Genomic DNA, 19,578 nt, shown 5'->3' with positions numbered 1-19,578 from the left:
TAGTGTTCGGTACAAACAGTCGTGGACTGAAGGTATTCCAAGATCGAATTTGGGTACCTAAGACGGGAGGAATAAGAGATCTTCTAATGGAAGAAGCACACAAGACCATGTACTCGATTCATCCCGGTAGCACTAAAATGTATAGGGACCTAAAACCCTACTACTGGTGGCCGACGATGAAGCTCGATGTTGCGAAGTATGTGGCCGAGTGCGTAACATGTGCGAGGGTTAAGGCACAACATCAGAAACCGTATGGGAGTTTAGAACCCTTACCTGTACCCATGGGTAAATGGGAAGACATCACCATGGATTTTGTGACTAAACTGCCCAGGACGAAGAATGGTCACGACATGATTTGGGTAGTCGTGGATCGTTTCACCAAGAGTGCACACTTCATAGCAGCCAACGAGAAGTGGTCTATGGATAAGCTCGCAAATGCTTACGTGAAGGAAATTGTAAGACTTCACGGTGTCCCTCTTACGATTGTATCAGATCGTGATAGTCGTTTCACGTCAAGGTTTTGGAGGAGTCTACAAGAGGAGTTAGGTACAAAGTTGTGTTTGAGTACTGCTTACCATCTGCAAACTGATGGTCAGAGCGAAAGAACGATTCAGACGCTGGAAGATATGTTGAGAGCATGTACCCTCGAATTCCAAGGGAATTGGGACGAGCACTTACCTCTGGTAGAATTTTCCTACAACAATAGTTTTCACTCGAGCATCAAGATGGCTCCTTATCAAGCCTTGTATGGGCAGAAGTGTCGTACGCCGTCTTGTTGGCTTGAAGCCGGAGAGAAGCAGTTTATGGGCCCCGAGATAGTCCATGAGACTGCTGAGAAGTTGAAGGTGATTAGGGAAAGGATGTTAGCAGCCCAGGATCGTCAGAAGAGCTATGCTGACAAGAAAAGACGACCGATAACTTTCGAAGTTGGGGATTCCATTTTGCTTAAAGTCTCACCGTGGAAGGGACTTATACGATTTGGGAAACGAGGAAAGTTGAGTCCAAGGTTTATTGGACCGTTCAAAGTTCTTCAGAAGATAGGGAACCAAGCTTACAAGCTGGAATTGCCCGAAGAACTCAATGGTATTCATAACACCTTCCATGTGTGTTATTTGAGGAAATTCACGGGAGATGTTCCCGACATAATTCCAATCTCAGAGTTAAGGATGGATGAAAATAAAAGGTTGATCGAAGAGCCTGAGGCAATTGTTGACCGTAAGACTAAGAAGTTACGACGCAAGATGGTCGACTTGGTGCTAGTCCGATGGAAACATTCGAATGGGCCGAATCTCACTTGGGAAACAGAGGATGACATGATGATTCGCTATCCACATCTGTTTGCTGATGCATGATTCCGAGACGGAATCATCCTAAGGGGGAGAGAATTGTAACGCCCGGGTTTCAGGGCTAAGCATTTTTGTCAATGTAATAGTCTAGGTCAACTCTTGTAACTCTTTTTGAAGTAATAAAGATGAAATATTTGAGTATTATGTGAATTATATGTGTTTATTATTTAATTATAAATGTATAATTAATAAAGAATAAAAAATGAGCGTCAAAAATTAAAGTGTGAGATAATCCCGATATCTCTACATAAAGTTGTAGAATATGTCTCAAGGTTTCCGTGCATATAAGGAACGCCGAAATCCGAGTTATAACGAAGAAGTTATGACCCGTCGAAGTTTCACGATAGAACCGGCACGATACCGGGAAGCGTGAATAGTGAATTTACGATAGAGCGAGATTTAGCCTTAGTGATCTAAACGAAAGTCGTAGAATATGTTAAACTAAGAACATCGATAAAAAGAACGCCCAATCTGACTTCGTATGAAGAAGTTATGAGATTTTAAACAGACCAATCCTGTCCCGGCTTGTTAAAAATATAACTTTAAAAATAAAGTCAAAATTAGCCGACGGAGTCTAAACGAAAGTTGTAGAGTACGTCTTCACCTACGCGTGGATATAAAGAACGTCAAAAACGGAGTTCGTATGAACGAGTTACAAATTATAATAGCATATTTACGTATTAAAATAAAGTATAAATCATGTATAGGTACACATATATATATACATATGTATATATCATTAGAAAGGTATCGACGATGCGGTCATTATAAGACTAATGTTGAGTTCTTTCGACATTAGTTTAGTACAAATATCATTAAATCCATTTATAATAGTATTATAGAGGGGTGTTTAGTTGTTTATATAACTAAAAGGTCATTAAGTAATTATGGAGGGTAGTTTTTGAAAATTCAATTAGTATAAATAAGAGCCTTGGGCTCTCATATTTCTTGCACCATTCTCTTGATTCAAGAGTCTTTCTCTCCTTATCCCCCGAGCATTTCGGTCCCTCGTGATTCGACTTCTCTTTCTGTAGCTTAGTATAGTAAGGTGAGCGCTGAAGCGCTGCACGAATCTTTCTTAGAAAGATTCAGCGACGAAGTTCTGCCCCTGCAGAGCCCGACTCCTAGCTAAAACCCCCTTGTAAGTAAGTTATGCTTACCTTATTTTAATATAGCTTATATTTAAAATTAGTATTGTTATTATGAACTTATAATAAATATTTGAGCTATTATTATAACTTATATAAGTGTCGTTATAATATTTTTTTTTTAACTACTCGCGGTACGGGGAATCTGGTTTAAAGGGCCGCATAGGGTTGTTGGATTTCAGAAGTGCTATATGCCAAAATGGTCCTGCCCTCCGGTGTTTTATGTCTGGCCCCTGTCTGTACATAGTGGTTGGAAAATATTGTTTAACGCTTATATAATAATAATAATACTAAGACTAATAGTTGGTCACGGTAAATATTAGACTAAAATTTAGCGATAATAATGCTAGGTTTCGTCGAAGGAAAATAGAATCGTTAGAAGCAAGCGCTGCCCGATTTTGGAATCATCACCTTAACAGGTGAGTGCATAGTTACTTTCAACTTACACATAGATATGAAGTATTTTATATAAATTACGTGCTATGTGTGCATATTATCTGAATACTTGCTATCTATGCTAGATGAACGTTGTTATACATGTTTTCAATGATTTAAACTGTATATGTATTTTATATCTACGAAAATGTTGGGGTAAAACATGGGTAGATGCAATAGGTGATGTGTGATAAAATGATGAGAGGCCTCGATGTTGATGTTGTTGATTCTGTCATCTAGCGGAGTATGGATGACGACCACGGACTCTTCTAGACAGTCCAGTGGAACACTAGCAGGCTCGCAACCTGTAGGTGTTTGTGAACGATATGTTCACCGGTGTACTCCATCCCCCACATGGTTGCCTTTAGGACATTTATTGCTGAGGAATCCCCTTAGCAGTAGTATCCGTCCCGATGATGATCCTTAGGCTAGGTCCCTTATGATAGGTGTTTAGGGACGTAAAGTGAGGATAACGGGAACGGGTAATCGGGTTATTGTTGATCGATGAAATTAATAAACTTATTTATTGTGGGTTGAAAACCCTATGTGCTCACCAGGCTCCCAAGCCTGACCCACTCAGTTTTATGTATTACAGGTAGTGGCGCATGAGCATAGGTGTGATGTTTTGGACGAGGGATTACGGATATAGGCCTGTAGATATGAAATAATGTAGTAAGGCTTATATTGTACTGTTTATGCTTTTGATCTGTACGAACATGACATCCCGAGTCTTTTAATGAAATACATTTCTATGGAAATGCTTTTGATAAATCTTTATCATATTTTTGTTTTGGGACAAATTCCGCAACACTTTCATTTAAAATGTAACTCTGATTTTTAAACAAAGCATAAACAAGCCGGTCTTTTCTGGCCGTGATTTTGGGGATGTCACAGTTGGTATCAGAGCATTAGTTTAAGCGAACTAGGAATTTGTAGGATTTCTAGACTTAAACTTAGAATGCTAAGCGATGATTGTGAGGTGTGAGCACTAGCTTATTTTAGGAATTGTGCCTAAAATGCTTTTATGTACTAAATGCTTTGTGCATAATATGTTGTTAATTGTTCGGGTCTATGGTCTGTTGTCGACCGGATCTGGAAACCTTATGTGTTTAGGATTCTAAACGTACGACTATGATATTAGAACTAGCATGTAAACATTTCGGAGTGATAAGGACGATTTAAAACGTCTATCCTAAATAAAGAGCTAAATTCACCTTATTCGGTGTATAGATCAAGATGGAAAGGACCCGTAGCGGAAACGTGAATGCAAATGGAGGTATGAACCAACCCCCAGTGGTTCAGCAAATACCTGTTGTTGAAGAAGTTGCACCTGATCCAGTCACCATGGCTGGAGTTCAAGCCATGATTCAGGCTATGCTAGCTGAACAAAGGGAAGAAATGAGACGGATGCTCCACGAAAATAGGGACGAACCTACCATACATGTTGAACCGACGGAGCCAGTTCCCGAGCCATCTGAGGAATGGAACTATAGCTGCCAAGTGAGTCAAGTAGGGACTCAAGGTGAGCAAAAGGATGGCCCAGAAGGGAGAAACAACAAGGATGGGCGGATGTACAAAAATTTCTTGGGTGCGAAACCACCAAGTCTCTCAGGAAGCCCAAAGCCTGTTGAGATTATGGACTGGATCTCCGAGATGGAGATGGTGTTTGAAAGCTACGACTGCAGCGAGAAGCAGAAGACTGTCTTCGCTGTGAGACAATTGAAAACTGGAGTCTTGAGCTGGTGGAAGCTATTGGCAGATACAATGCCACGGGAAGAAGCTCTGAAAATGTCATGGGATGAGTTCTTGGAACAACTGAAGGCGCAGTACTGTTCAGAGATAGACCTGATTGATCTGAACAACGAGTTCCAAAATTTGAAGAAGGGGAGAATGAGCATCGATGACTATGCTGCTGCATTTACGGAAAAGATGAAGTTGTTTCCATACCTAGTGCCAACCGAACTTTCCAAAATTGAGAAATTCGCAAACGGACTGCCGGCTGACTTTGGCCCAAAAGTCAAGATGGCAACCACTCTGAAATCAGCTGTTCGAGCAGCTAAGAACGTGGAGACCCAACAAAAGGAAAGAGGTCTGCAGAGGGCTGAGGTTGGTGAGAAACGGAAGTTCAATGGATCCTCGAAGTCCAACAAGAAGAGTAGATTCTCGAAGTCTGGTTCGAGGGGAGGAGGATCAGAAGCGAAGTGGTGTGACAAGTGCAAGAAGAAGCACTCTGGGAAGTGTGACGGAGGGGTCACTTGTTACAAGTGCGGAAAGCTTGGGCACTACGCCAATGAATGCACCCTCAACCAGAAAGCCTGTTATGGGTGCAATGAAGAAGGGCACATTTTGAAGGACTGCCCGAAGAAGAAGGAGACAGGAAGACCCAACATACAACCGAAGCCGAAGGCGAGAGCCTTCCAGATGACGCTCGAGGCTGCAAAGGAGGCAGCAGACGTCGCTTCAGGTACCTTTCTTGTAAATGGTTTGCCTGCAAATATACTATTTGATTCCGGAGCCAACTACTCCTTTGTGTCGCATAAATTTGGTGGGAAATTAGCATTGCCTGTAGAAAAAATTAGATAATGCCCTGATTGTAGAAGTTGCCGGTGGCAAATTCGTACCTGTTAGTAATCGTATTAGGAACATCGTCATTGACCTAAACGGAAACGAATTCCACGAAGAGCTATTACCCATAGAGTTAAACGGTTTCGACATCGTTTTGGGTATGGATTGGCTTAGCGCCAACGATGCTGAGATTCAATGCCGAAAGAAGATAGTAAAGGTAAACCCACCCGGAAAAGAATCATTTATGGTGTATGGGGACAAACGCAGAGTGAATTCTGGAATCATCTCCCTGATGAAAGCCAGGAAATGTTTGTCCAAAGGATGTGCATCATACTTGGCATTCGTAATCGATGCCAAGAAGGAGAAGAAAGAGGTGCAGAATATACCGGTTGTGTGTGATTATCCGGAAGTCTTTCCCGAAGATCTTCCCAGATTACCACCTGATAGGCAAGTGGAGTTTCGTATAGACTTGTTACCAGGAACAACACCGATAGCAAAGGCACCTTACCGATTAGCACCGACGGAGATGAAGGAGCTCATGACGCAACTTCAGGAGCTGTTGGACAACGGTTTTATTCGACCTAGTTCATCACCCTGGGGAGCTCCGGTGTTATTCGTGAAGAAGAAGGACGGAAGTATGAGAATGTGTATAGACTACCGAGAGCTGAATAAGGCAACGGTGAAGAACAAGTATCCATTGCCGAGGATTGATGACCTATTCGATCAGCTGCAAGGTTCGAGCTACTTCTCAAAGATCGATCTTAGGTCAGGATATCATCAGCTAAAGGTGAGAAAGCAGGATATTGAGAAGACTGCATTCAGAACGAGATATGGACACTACGAGTTCTTGGTTATGTCATTCGGGCTAACCAATGCTCCCGCAGCATTCATGGATTTGATGAATAGGGTTTGTAAACCATTCCTCGATAAATCCGTGATAGCATTCATCGACGACATTCTCATCTACTCGAAAAGCCAAGAGGAGCATGGCAAGCATCTACGGGAAGTATTAGAAGTGTTGAAGAAGGAGAAGCTTTTTGCAAAGTTCTCCAAATGCGACTTTTGGATACGGGAAGTCCAATTCTTGGGTCATGTTGTTAACCAGGAGGGAATAATGGTTGACCCCGCAAAGATCGAGGCTGTAATGAAGTGGGAACGTCCAAAGAGTCCCACGGAGATTCGAAGCTTTCTAGGATTAGCCGGATATTATCGACGATTTATCCAAGGCTTTTCTTCGATAGCTGCTCCATTAACAGCTTTAACTCATAAAGGAGCTACATATACGTGGAGTGAGAAACACGATGAGGCATTCGAGAAGCTAAAGAAGAAGTTATGTGAAGCACCGATACTTTCTCTACCCGATGGAGTCGAAGATTTCGCGGTTTATAGTGACGCTTCTGGAGTCGGGTTGGGTTGTGTTCTGACCCAAAGAGAAAAGGTGATAGCATACGCATCTCGACAATTGAAAGAGCACGAAAAGAACTACCCCACTCATGATCTGGAGTTGGCAGCGGTAGTATTTGCCTTAAAGATATGGAGGCATTACCTCTACGGCACGAAGTGCAAGCTCTTCACTGATCATAAGAGTCTCCAGTACCTCTTTAATCAGAAGGAGTTGAACATGAGGCAACGACGTTGGCTAGAACTTCTCAAGGACTACGACTGTGAGATACTTTACCACCCAGGTAAAGCAAATATTGTTGCTGATGCTCTCAGTCGGAAAGTCAATCTTGAAAGGAAAAGGCCAAGAGCGTTAAGAATTGAAGTCGTCTCGACGATTGTGGAAAGCATCAGGAAAGCTCAAGAAGAAGCTTTAGAGAAAAATGACCGAAAGGAAGAACGTTTGGGAAGAACGTTAGTGTTCGGTACAAACAGTCGTGGACTGAAGGTATTCCAAGATCGAATTTGGGTACCTAAGACGGGAGGAATAAGAGATCTTCTAATGGAAGAAGCACACAAGACCATGTACTCGATTCATCCCGGTAGCACTAAAATGTATAGGGACCTAAAACCCTACTACTGGTGGCCGACGATGAAGCTCGATGTTGCGAAGTATGTGGCCGAGTGCGTAACATGTGCGAGGGTTAAGGCACAACATCAGAAACCGTATCGGAGTTTAGAACCCTTACCTGTACCCATGGGTAAATGGGAAGACATCACCATGGATTTTGTGACTAAACTGCCCAGGACGAAGAATGGTCACGACATGATTTGGGTAGTCGTGGATCGTTTCACCAAGAGTGCACACTTCATAGCAGCCAACGAGAAGTGGTCTATGGATAAGCTCGCAAATGCTTACGTGAAGGAAATTGTAAGACTTCACGGTGTCCCTCTTACGATTGTATCAGATCGTGATAGTCGTTTCACGTCAAGGTTTTGGAGGAGTCTACAAGAGGAGTTAGGTACAAAGTTGTGTTTGAGTACTGCTTACCATCTGCAAACTGATGGTCAGAGCGAAAGAACGATTCAGACGCTGGAAGATATGTTGAGAGCATGTACCCTCGAATTCCAAGGGAATTGGGACGAGCACTTACCTCTGGTAGAATTTTCCTACAACAATAGTTTTCACTCGAGCATCAAGATGGCTCCTTATCAAGCCTTGTATGGGCAGAAGTGTCGTACGCCGTCTTGTTGGCTTGAAGCCGGAGAGAAGCAGTTTATGGGCCCCGAGATAGTCCATGAGACTGCTGAGAAGTTGAAGGTGATTAGGGAAAGGATGTTAGCAGCCCAGGATCGTCAGAAGAGCTATGCTGACAAGAAAAGACGACCGATAACTTTCGAAGTTGGGGATTCCGTTTTGCTTAAAGTCTCACCGTGGAAGGGACTTATACGATTTGGGAAACGAGGAAAGTTGAGTCCAAGGTTTATTGGACCGTTCAAAGTTCTTCAGAAGATAGGGAACCAAGCTTACAAGCTGGAATTGCCCGAAGAACTCAATGGTATTCATAACACCTTCCATGTGTGTTATTTGAGGAAATTCACGGGAGATGTTCCCGACATAATTCCAATCTCAGAGTTAAGGATGGATGAAAATAAAAGGTTGATCGAAGAGCCTGAGGCAATTGTTGACCGTAAGACTAAGAAGTTACGACGCAAGATGGTCGACTTGGTGCTAGTCCGATGGAAACATTCGAATGGGCCGAATCTCACTTGGGAAACAGAGGATGACATGATGATTCGCTATCCACATCTGTTTGCTGATGCATGATTCCGAGACGGAATCATCCTAAGGGGGGAGAGAATTGTAACGCCCGGGTTTCAGGGCTAAGCATTTTTGTCAATGTAATAGTCTAGGTCAACTCTTGTAACTCTTTTTGAAGTAATAAAGATGAAATATTTGAGTATTATGTGAATTATATGTGTTTATTATTTAATTATAAATGTATAATTAATAAAGAATAAAAAATGAGCGTCAAAAATTAAAGTGTGAGATAATCCCGATATCTCTACATAAAGTTGTAGAATATGTCTCAAGGTTTCCGTGCATATAAGGAACGCCGAAATCCGAGTTATAACGAAGAAGTTATGACCCGTCGAAGTTTCACGATAGAACCGGCACGATACCGGGAAGCGTGAATAGTGAATTTACGATAGAGCGAGATTTAGCCTTAGTGATCTAAACGAAAGTCGTAGAATATGTTAAACTAAGAACATCGATAAAAAGAACGCCCAATCTGACTTCGTATGAAGAAGTTATGAGATTTTAAACAGACCAATCCTGTCCCGGCTTGTTAAAAATATAACTTTAAAAATAAAGTCAAAATTAGCCGACGGAGTCTAAACGAAAGTTGTAGAGTACGTCTTCACCTACGCGTGGATATAAAGAACGTCAAAAACGGAGTTCGTATGAACGAGTTACAAATTATAATAGCATATTTACGTATTAAAATAAAGTATAAATCATGTATAGGTACACATATATATATACATATGTATATATCATTAGAAAGGTATCGACGATGCGGTCATTATAAGACTAATGTTGAGTTCTTTCGACATTAGTTTAGTACAAATATCATTAAATCCATTTATAATAGTATTATAGAGGGGTGTTTAGTTGTTTATATAACTAAAAGGTCATTAAGTAATTATGGAGGGTAGTTTTTGAAAATTCAATTAGTATAAATAAGAGCCTTGGGCTCTCATATTTCTTGCACCATTCTCTTGATTCAAGAGTCTTTCTCTCCTTATCCCCCGAGCATTTCGGTCCCTCGTGATTCGACTTCTCTTTCTGTAGCTTAGTATAGTAAGGTGAGCGCTGAAGCGCTGCACGAATCTTTCTTAGAAAGATTCAGCGACGAAGTTCTGCCCCTGCAGAGCCCGACTCCTAGCTAAAACCCCCTTGTAAGTAAGTTATGCTTACCTTATTTTAATATAGCTTATATTTAAAATTAGTATTGTTATTATGAACTTATAATAAATATTTGAGCTATTATTATAACTTATATAAGTGTCGTTATAATATTTTTTTTTTAACTACTCGCGGTACGGGGAATCTGGTTTAAAGGGCCGCATAGGGTTGTTGGATTTCAGAAGTGCTATATGCCAAAATGGTCCTGCCCTCCGGTGTTTTATGTCTGGCCCCTGTCTGTACATAGTGGTTGGAAAATATTGTTTAACGCTTATATAATAATAATAATACTAAGACTAATAGTTGGTCACGGTAAATATTAGACTAAAATTTAGCGATAATAATGCTAGGTTTCGTCGAAGGAAAATAGAATCGTTAGAAGCAAGCGCTGCCCGATTTTGGAATCATCACCTTAACAGGTGAGTGCATAGTTACTTTCAACTTACACATAGATATGAAGTATTTTATATAAATTACGTGCTATGTGTGCATATTATCTGAATACTTGCTATCTATGCTAGATGAACGTTGTTATACATGTTTTCAATGATTTAAACTGTATATGTATTTTATATCTACGAAAATGTTGGGGTAAAACATGGGTAGATGCAATAGGTGATGTGTGATAAAATGATGAGAGGCCTCGATGTTGATGTTGTTGATTCTGTCATCTAGCGGAGTATGGATGACGACCACGGACTCTTCTAGACAGTCCAGTGGAACACTAGCAGGCTCGCAACCTGTAGGTGTTTGTGAACGATATGTTCACCGGTGTACTCCATCCCCCACATGGTTGCCTTTAGGACATTTATTGCTGAGGAATCCCCTTAGCAGTAGTATCCGTCCCGATGATGATCCTTAGGCTAGGTCCCTTATGATAGGTGTTTAGGGACGTAAAGTGAGGATAACGGGAACGGGTAATCGGGTTATTGTTGATCGATGAAATTAATAAACTTATTTATTGTGGGTTGAAAACCCTATGTGCTCACCAGGCTCCCAAGCCTGACCCACTCAGTTTTATGTATTACAGGTAGTGGCGCATGAGCATAGGTGTGATGTTTTGGACGAGGGATTACGGATATAGGCCTGTAGATATGAAATAATGTAGTAAGGCTTATATTGTACTGTTTATGCTTTTGATCTGTACGAACATGACATCCCGAGTCTTTTAATGAAATACATTTCTATGGAAATGCTTTTGATAAATCTTTATCATATTTTTGTTTTGGGACAAATTCCGCAACACTTTCATTTAAAATGTAACTCTGATTTTTAAACAAAGCATAAACAAGCCGGTCTTTTCTGGCCGTGATTTTGGGGATGTCACAGTTGGTATCAGAGCATTAGTTTAAGCGAACTAGGAATTTGTAGGATTTCTAGACTTAAACTTAGAATGCTAAGCGATGATTGTGAGGTGTGAGCACTAGCTTATTTTAGGAATTGTGCCTAAAATGCTTTTATGTACTAAATGCTTTGTGCATAATATGTTGTTAATTGTTCGGATCTATGGTCTGTTGTCGACCGGATCTGGAAACCTTATGTGTTTAGGATTCTAAACGTACGACTATGATATTAGAACTAGCATGTAAACATTTCGGAGTGATAAGGACGATTTAAAACGTCTATCCTAAATAAAGAGCTAAATTCACCTTATTCGGTGTATAGATCAAGATGGAAAGGACCCGTAGCGGAAACGTGAATGCAAATGGAGGTATGAACCAACCCCCAGTGGTTCAGCAAATACCTGTTGTTGAAGAAGTTGCACCTGATCCAGTCACCATGGCTGGAGTTCAAGCCATGATTCAGGCTATGCTAGCTGAACAAAGGGAAGAAATGAGACGGATGCTCCACGAAAATAGGGACGAACCTACCATACATGTTGAACCGACGGAGCCAGTTCCCGAGCCATCTGAGGAATGGAACTATAGCTGCCAAGTGAGTCAAGTAGGGACTCAAGGTGAGCAAAAGGATGGCCCAGAAGGGAGAAACAACAAGGATGGGCGGATGTACAAAAATTTCTTGGGTGCGAAACCACCAAGTCTCTCAGGAAGCCCAAAGCCTGTTGAGATTATGGACTGGATCTCCGAGATGGAGATGGTGTTTGAAAGCTACGACTGCAGCGAGAAGCAGAAGACTGTCTTCGCTGTGAGACAATTGAAAACTGGAGTCTTGAGCTGGTGGAAGCTATTGGCAGATACAATGCCACGGGAAGAAGCTCTGAAAATGTCATGGGATGAGTTCTTGGAACAACTGAAGGCGCAGTACTGTTCAGAGATAGACCTGATTGATCTGAACAACGAGTTCCAAAATTTGAAGAAGGGGAGAATGAGCATCGATGACTATGCTGCTGCATTTACGGAAAAGATGAAGTTGTTTCCATACCTAGTGCCAACCGAACTTTCCAAAATTGAGAAATTCGCAAACGGACTGCCGGCTGACTTTGGCCCAAAAGTCAAGATGGCAACCACTCTGAAATCAGCTGTTCGAGCAGCTAAGAACGTGGAGACCCAACAAAAGGAAAGAGGTCTGCAGAGGGCTGAGGTTGGTGAGAAACGGAAGTTCAATGGATCCTCGAAGTCCAACAAGAAGAGTAGATTCTCGAAGTCTGGTTCGAGGGGAGGAGGATCAGAAGCGAAGTGGTGTGACAAGTGCAAGAAGAAGCACTCTGGGAAGTGTGACGGAGGGGTCACTTGTTACAAGTGCGGAAAGCTTGGGCACTACGCCAATGAATGCACCCTCAACCAGAAAGCCTGTTATGGGTGCAATGAAGAAGGGCACATTTTGAAGGACTGCCCGAAGAAGAAGGAGACAGGAAGACCCAACATACAACCGAAGCCGAAGGCGAGAGCCTTCCAGATGACGCTCGAGGCTGCAAAGGAGGCAGCAGACGTCGCTTCAGGTACCTTTCTTGTAAATGGTTTGCCTGCAAATATACTATTTGATTCCGGAGCCAACTACTCCTTTGTGTCGCATAAATTTGGTGGGAAATTAGCATTGCCTGTAGAAAAAATTAGATAATGCCCTGATTGTAGAAGTTGCCGGTGGCAAATTCGTACCTGTTAGTAATCGTATTAGGAACATCGTCATTGACCTAAACGGAAACGAATTCCACGAAGAGCTATTACCCATAGAGTTAAACGGTTTCGACATCGTTTTGGGTATGGATTGGCTTAGCGCCAACGATGCTGAGATTCAATGCCGAAAGAAGATAGTAAAGGTAAACCCACCCGGAAAAGAATCATTTATGGTGTATGGGGACAAACGCAGAGTGAATTCTGGAATCATCTCCCTGATGAAAGCCAGGAAATGTTTGTCCAAAGGATGTGCATCATACTTGGCATTCGTAATCGATGCCAAGAAGGAGAAGAAAGAGGTGCAGAATATACCGGTTGTGTGTGATTATCCGGAAGTCTTTCCCGAAGATCTTCCCAGATTACCACCTGATAGGCAAGTGGAGTTTCGTATAGACTTGTTACCAGGAACAACACCGATAGCAAAGGCACCTTACCGATTAGCACCGACGGAGATGAAGGAGCTCATGACGCAACTTCAGGAGCTGTTGGACAACGGTTTTATTCGACCTAGTTCATCACCCTGGGGAGCTCCGGTGTTATTCGTGAAGAAGAAGGACGGAAGTATGAGAATGTGTATAGACTACCGAGAGCTGAATAAGGCAACGGTGAAGAACAAGTATCCATTGCCGAGGATTGATGACCTATTCGATCAGCTGCAAGGTTCGAGCTACTTCTCAAAGATCGATCTTAGGTCAGGATATCATCAGCTAAAGGTGAGAAAGCAGGATATTGAGAAGACTGCATTCAGAACGAGATATGGACACTACGAGTTCTTGGTTATGTCATTCGGGCTAACCAATGCTCCCGCAGCATTCATGGATTTGATGAATAGGGTTTGTAAACCATTCCTCGATAAATCCGTGATAGCATTCATCGACGACATTCTCATCTACTCGAAAAGCCAAGAGGAGCATGGCAAGCATCTACGGGAAGTATTAGAAGTGTTGAAGAAGGAGAAGCTTTTTGCAAAGTTCTCCAAATGCGACTTTTGGATACGGGAAGTCCAATTCTTGGGTCATGTTGTTAACCAGGAGGGAATAATGGTTGACCCCGCAAAGATCGAGGCTGTAATGAAGTGGGAACGTCCAAAGAGTCCCACGGAGATTCGAAGCTTTCTAGGATTAGCCGGATATTATCGACGATTTATCCAAGGCTTTTCTTCGATAGCTGCTCCATTAACAGCTTTAACTCATAAAGGAGCTACATATACGTGGAGTGAGAAACACGATGAGGCATTCGAGAAGCTAAAGAAGAAGTTATGTGAAGCACCGATACTTTCTCTACCCGATGGAGTCGAAGATTTCGCGGTTTATAGTGACGCTTCTGGAGTCGGGTTGGGTTGTGTTCTGACCCAAAGAGAAAAGGTGATAGCATACGCATCTCGACAATTGAAAGAGCACGAAAAGAACTACCCCACTCATGATCTGGAGTTGGCAGCGGTAGTATTTGCCTTAAAGATATGGAGGCATTACCTCTACGGCACGAAGTGCAAGCTCTTCACTGATCATAAGAGTCTCCAGTACCTCTTTAATCAGAAGGAGTTGAACATGAGGCAACGACGTTGGCTAGAACTTCTCAAGGACTACGACTGTGAGATACTTTACCACCCAGGTAAAGCAAATATTGTTGCTGATGCTCTCAGTCGGAAAGTCAATCTTGAAAGGAAAAGGCCAAGAGCGTTAAGAATTGAAGTCGTCTCGACGATTGTGGAAAGCATCAGGAAAGCTCAAGAAGAAGCTTTAGAGAAAAATGACCGAAAGGAAGAACGTTTGGGAAGAACGAAAATGTTGGGGTAAAACATGGGTAGATGCAATAGGTGATGTGTGATAAAATGATGAGAGGCCTCGATGTTGATGTTGTTGATTCTGTCATCTAGCGGAGTATGGATGACGACCACGGACTCTTCTAGACAGTCCAGTGGAACACTAGCAGGCTCGCAACCTGTAGGTGTTTGTGAACGATATGTTCACCGGTGTACTCCATCCCCCACATGGTTGCCTTTAGGACATTTATTGCTGAGGAATCCCCTTAGCAGTAGTATCCGTCCCGATGATGATCCTTAGGCTAGGTCCCTTATGATAGGTGTTTAGGGACGTAAAGTGAGGATAACGGGAACGGGTAATCGGGTTATTGTTGATCGATGAAATTAATAAACTTATTTATTGTGGGTTGAAAACCCTATGTGCTCACCAGGCTCCCAAGCCTGACCCACTCAGTTTTATGTATTACAGGTAGTGGCGCATGAGCATAGGTGTGATGTTTTGGACGAGGGATTACGGATATAGGCCTGTAGATATGAAATAATGTAGTAAGGCTTATATTGTACTGTTTATGCTTTTGATCTGTACGAACATGACATCCCGAGTCTTTTAATGAAATACATTTCTATGGAAATGCTTTTGATAAATCTTTATCATATTTTTGTTTTGGGACAAATTCCGCAACACTTTCATTTAAAATGTAACTCTGATTTTTAAACAAAGCATAAACAAGCCGGTCTTTTCTGGCCATGATTTTGGGGATGTCACATCTCAACCTCAGAAAACCCTAGATAGTCTCCTTTTCTCATTCTTGTGTGTGTTTGGCCTTGTGAAGTTTGTTTTGGAGCTTAAAAGCTTGGAAGAAGGAAGGAGAAGCTGGTGAAGAGGAACTTCAATATATTGAGCTCATAGATCCGGGATAGCATCATCATTTGTGACTCTTTGAAGGTATAAAGTTCACAACTTTCCTCAAGTATGCTTAGATCTAGTGTAATGATGTTTTGGACCCTTTTAGTCCCCAAGAATGGATCTTTATGACTCAAATTCATTTATAATCCTAGGGTTGCCACCTTTGATGCTAATGGTGTCCCTGCATCAGTAAAGTTTTGATCTTTGAGGTCTTAATGGGTTCGTGCAAGAGTTAGGACCACATTTATGGAAGTTGATTACTATTTCTTGAGATTTGGAATCATGGGGACATGAAAAGTCACCAAGTCCATGACTTTATGACTATAGAGGTCATAGATAGCTTGGATTTGTGATAGGATAGCATGGCTTAAGCATTAAGTGCTTAATGGCCCGTTTTTGAAAGTTGGACGAGAACGCCCTGCATAGGTGCTGGGAACGCATTGCACTCCCACTAGGGCTCGCAATCTGAACCAATGAGGAATGCCCAGCATTCCATAAGGGAACTCCCTGTGTTCGTGTGATAGTGGGCCTTAGTGGATTATTCTTTTGGGCTAATAATGGACTTTATTGTATATTGGATTTGAGGGAAGGCCCATTTGGGAAGTTGGGCCCAATCTAGAAAATTGGGCCATTAGTAGGCTTGATGGATTTGGGCCTTTATGTTATGGATTTGGGCCTAGGTCATGGGTCCATTTAGATCATGGGTAAAATAGTAATTTTACCCTAAGAAGAATTGCTTGGATTTTGACTAAGTGTTATTTGGTAATGATAGCAGAAGACTTGTGGGAGCAGCCAATAGAGATTCCTTACCGAGAGATTCAGCAGTCGGCTTTATGAGGTGAGTTTTCCTCCAGTAGGAACGGGTCGAAGGCACCAATGTCGGCCCGTTTATGTATGTTAGAATATGTCGGACTTAGGTCCAATGTCAGGGTTAGCCCGATGTATATGTTTACGGACTTCGGTCTGATGTCGGGGAAAGCCCAAGGAATGTTTGTGTGCTCGATGTCTTTGTGATTCTTGCATGTTTTTGTTTATGTGTTCTGGGCATCGGTCTGATGTCCGGGCAAGCCCAAGGAATGTTTAGCTTATATGTTATGTTTATATGTTCCCGGCTTTGGTCCGATGTCGAGGCAAGCTCGAGGAATGTTTATACGTTTATGTTATGTGCTTATGTTATATGCATGATGATATGTTATATGTATATCAGATTTCGGTCAGATGCCGGGTGACTCCCGATGTCGGGTGGGGCCCGATGTCGGATTCATTCGATGTCGGGCGGGGCCCGATGTAGTGTGAAGTCCTAATGTATGTTATTATGTGATTATGTGTATGATATGTGGTAGTTTAGGGAGACTTACTAAGCTTCGTGCTTACAGTTTTAAGTTTTGGTTTCAGGTACTTCCGCTAGTAAAGGGAAGAGCCCAGGATGACTGCATGGCACACACCACGGCTTTTAGCCTGGGAGGAATCACTCTGATGTTTTGACATATGATTTTGATACATTGACAGATGTTATGATATTTTTGAGATATACAATTAATGTCTTTTTGATACTTATGGTTTTTATTAATGAATTAAAATGAAATTTTTGGGATGTTTCAGTTCTCACCTAGAGAACGAATGTCACAAAGACGGTCACCAAGACGTGACGGCACCAAACCATATATTAGGGTTTCACCCTAATGTTGAACACATACTAATCTAATCTAGTGAATCCCTTCATTCAAGGGATTGTATTTGATCTATATATAAACAGATCCTTATCACCAAGATATCGGGTCTGTTATGTATTATATATTTACAGAGTATAACTACCTAATATACATATGATCACTAACATCATTGGATTCACGCCAACGCGGATCATTCTGGAGTTGGCGATGGCACTGGTGCTAGCGCTGGTGGTCAGCGTGTAATGTGTTTGACCCATCAGATAAAAAGGTGTGACCTTATAATCTCCCCTATCTGATGATGTCAAAACTAACCTTTAAAGAATTCTTCAGCTTTAACAAATACTCCCCCTGAAAGTGTATGATACATCATCATTTTGTTTATCAACAGTAGAAGCAATAAGAGCATCAAAAACAATCAGTGTATCATGAGTTGCAGCGAACTGATAAATGATAAGGAGATTATAGATTGTTGATATCAGCTCCCCCTTAGATTTGGTTCCACTTAGAAAAGCAACATTTGAGTTTTTCTCCCCCTTAGATGTGTAAACTTCTTTCAAGAGTGTCTGCTATGAATGATCAAGTAACAATGTAGCAGAACTAGACATTTGTAGCAAAGCATTTATCCCCCTTTTTGATAGCATCAATAAACACTACCTTCTTTTTTGATTTTTTGATTTTTTTAAGAAGACAGTAAGCAACCTAAAATAAAAATAAACATCAAATAAAGCTAAAGGATATGATAATTGTATCACAGTATTGTGTTGTTGCAATAGTAGATGATATACATAGTTTTGTGTAGTCTCATTACTGTATGGTTTTATATGTTGAATCATTGGCCACTTATTATAAGAATAAGGGCGAAAGTGGATAGGTGCGTGTAATATATCACAGTACATGATATACCCATCGGCACAAAGTTTCAAGTCCTTATCAGTGTCTAGCATCTGAAATGGAATCATAATACTTTAAAGAAGAATTTAAGGGCAAGAATGGGTTTGTGTGTGTGATAAAGTACGGTACATAGTCTAACCATTGGCACATATTTTTGAACTTTTATCAGTGTGTAGTTTTACACAGTGAATCATCAAGTTCTTATAAAGAAGACTTGTGGGAAAGAAGTAGGATGTCTCAATCATGCTGAGGTGAAATTAACATGAATCATTGATAGTGATAACCCATCAGCAAGAAGTGGTTCAATCGTTACATCATAAAGTTAGCTGCAATATAGAATCAAAGATTCACCATTAATTCATAATGGTATCATGTCATACCTCAGTCTAGGAGGTCAAGGACACGAATAACCCTTTGTCATTTAAGGACCAGACAAGTATCTCTTACGCTGATGACTATGCAATCAAGGTAAGCCATTAGGAAATGCTTGATATCTCAGCAGAACATGAGACTTGATGTATACGGCAAGCATGCTTCCAGGTTTAGATGATGCTAGACAATTAGTGTGAGTGGTTGACTCAATGTCATCTCAATAGATGGTCTCACTAATGATATACTTAGAGAGATTTAGGCACATACAAAAGGATGCTTCTAGAGACATTATTTGTAAAAATTTGCATACTTGGTGCAAGGCATGCCACCATCAAATCATGAAAGGTACAACGATATTTAGAAAGAATGACCATACCTGATGAAGTTTGTAAGAGAAAATTCCATAAATCAACCAGATCCAAATAACTTTATGACCATTTAGTCAATTTTTAGCTTGGTTGCCTTTGTCAAATTTCCATATGCTTATGATTCAATTGTTTGAGACACTTTGTAAGCACAATGTATGATCATAATGACATTTCTCATCGGTTTCATTAAAATGGTGCAATGAAATTGCAAATATTGAACCAAATGTGTATTGACACATTAGGTAGACCGTCACCATGACCCATTTGAAACTATCTAAAAACATCATATGATCAAACAGTCATGTTATCTCTTGTTTAACTTCAAATCAGTTCCTAAAATCAAAGAACTTTGAACACACAATAAATGCATAGTTTTTAGGAGCTTTAGGGGTAAATAAGTTCTAATTTCATAGATAATTCAAACACTAGACACCACATTAAATTTGTCCCTCGGGGATTAATAACCTTCTTCTTTTAAGAGTGTCTGTTATTTTGTGAATAATCAAGTGACAACATAGAAGAACTAATCATGTTTCTCCCCTTTGGATAAATAACCTTCTTCTTTCATCTTTGTAATAGTCATCAGACCTGGTGGATGATAGTATACCAAAGTTTCTTCTTCTTCTTTTGATTTTCGTGGATTCTGAAAAATAATTTCTGACCTTCTATGAGCAGATCTTAGAACA

At 41.1% G+C, this 19,578-nt stretch overlaps 2 long non-coding RNA genes across 2 annotated transcripts; both read left to right on the top strand.

Annotated features, from left to right (window-relative positions):
- The first annotated feature begins 2,360 nt into the window (after positions 1–2,360).
- On the top strand, positions 2,361–3,655 carry LOC145056548 (uncharacterized). Its single transcript, XR_013685825.1, has 3 exons — positions 2,361–2,487; positions 2,845–2,913; positions 3,525–3,655. It is a non-coding gene; the product is annotated as an uncharacterized LOC145056548 (long non-coding RNA).
- Positions 3,656–9,711: 6,056 nt separating this feature from the next.
- LOC145056547 (uncharacterized) lies at positions 9,712–11,006 on the top strand. Its single transcript, XR_013685824.1, has 3 exons — positions 9,712–9,838; positions 10,196–10,264; positions 10,876–11,006. It is a non-coding gene; the product is annotated as an uncharacterized LOC145056547 (long non-coding RNA).
- Positions 11,007–19,578: the final 8,572 nt, after the last annotated feature.

This window comes from Lactuca serriola, chromosome 6 (genome assembly GCF_051521515.1).
Source record: "Lactuca serriola cultivar US96UC23 chromosome 6, Lser_US96UC23_V15, whole genome shotgun sequence".
Taxonomy (NCBI): domain Eukaryota; kingdom Viridiplantae; phylum Streptophyta; class Magnoliopsida; order Asterales; family Asteraceae; genus Lactuca; species Lactuca serriola.
The sequence above is the reverse complement of the archived record's forward strand: the minus strand, read 5'-3'. Positions and strand labels throughout refer to the sequence as shown.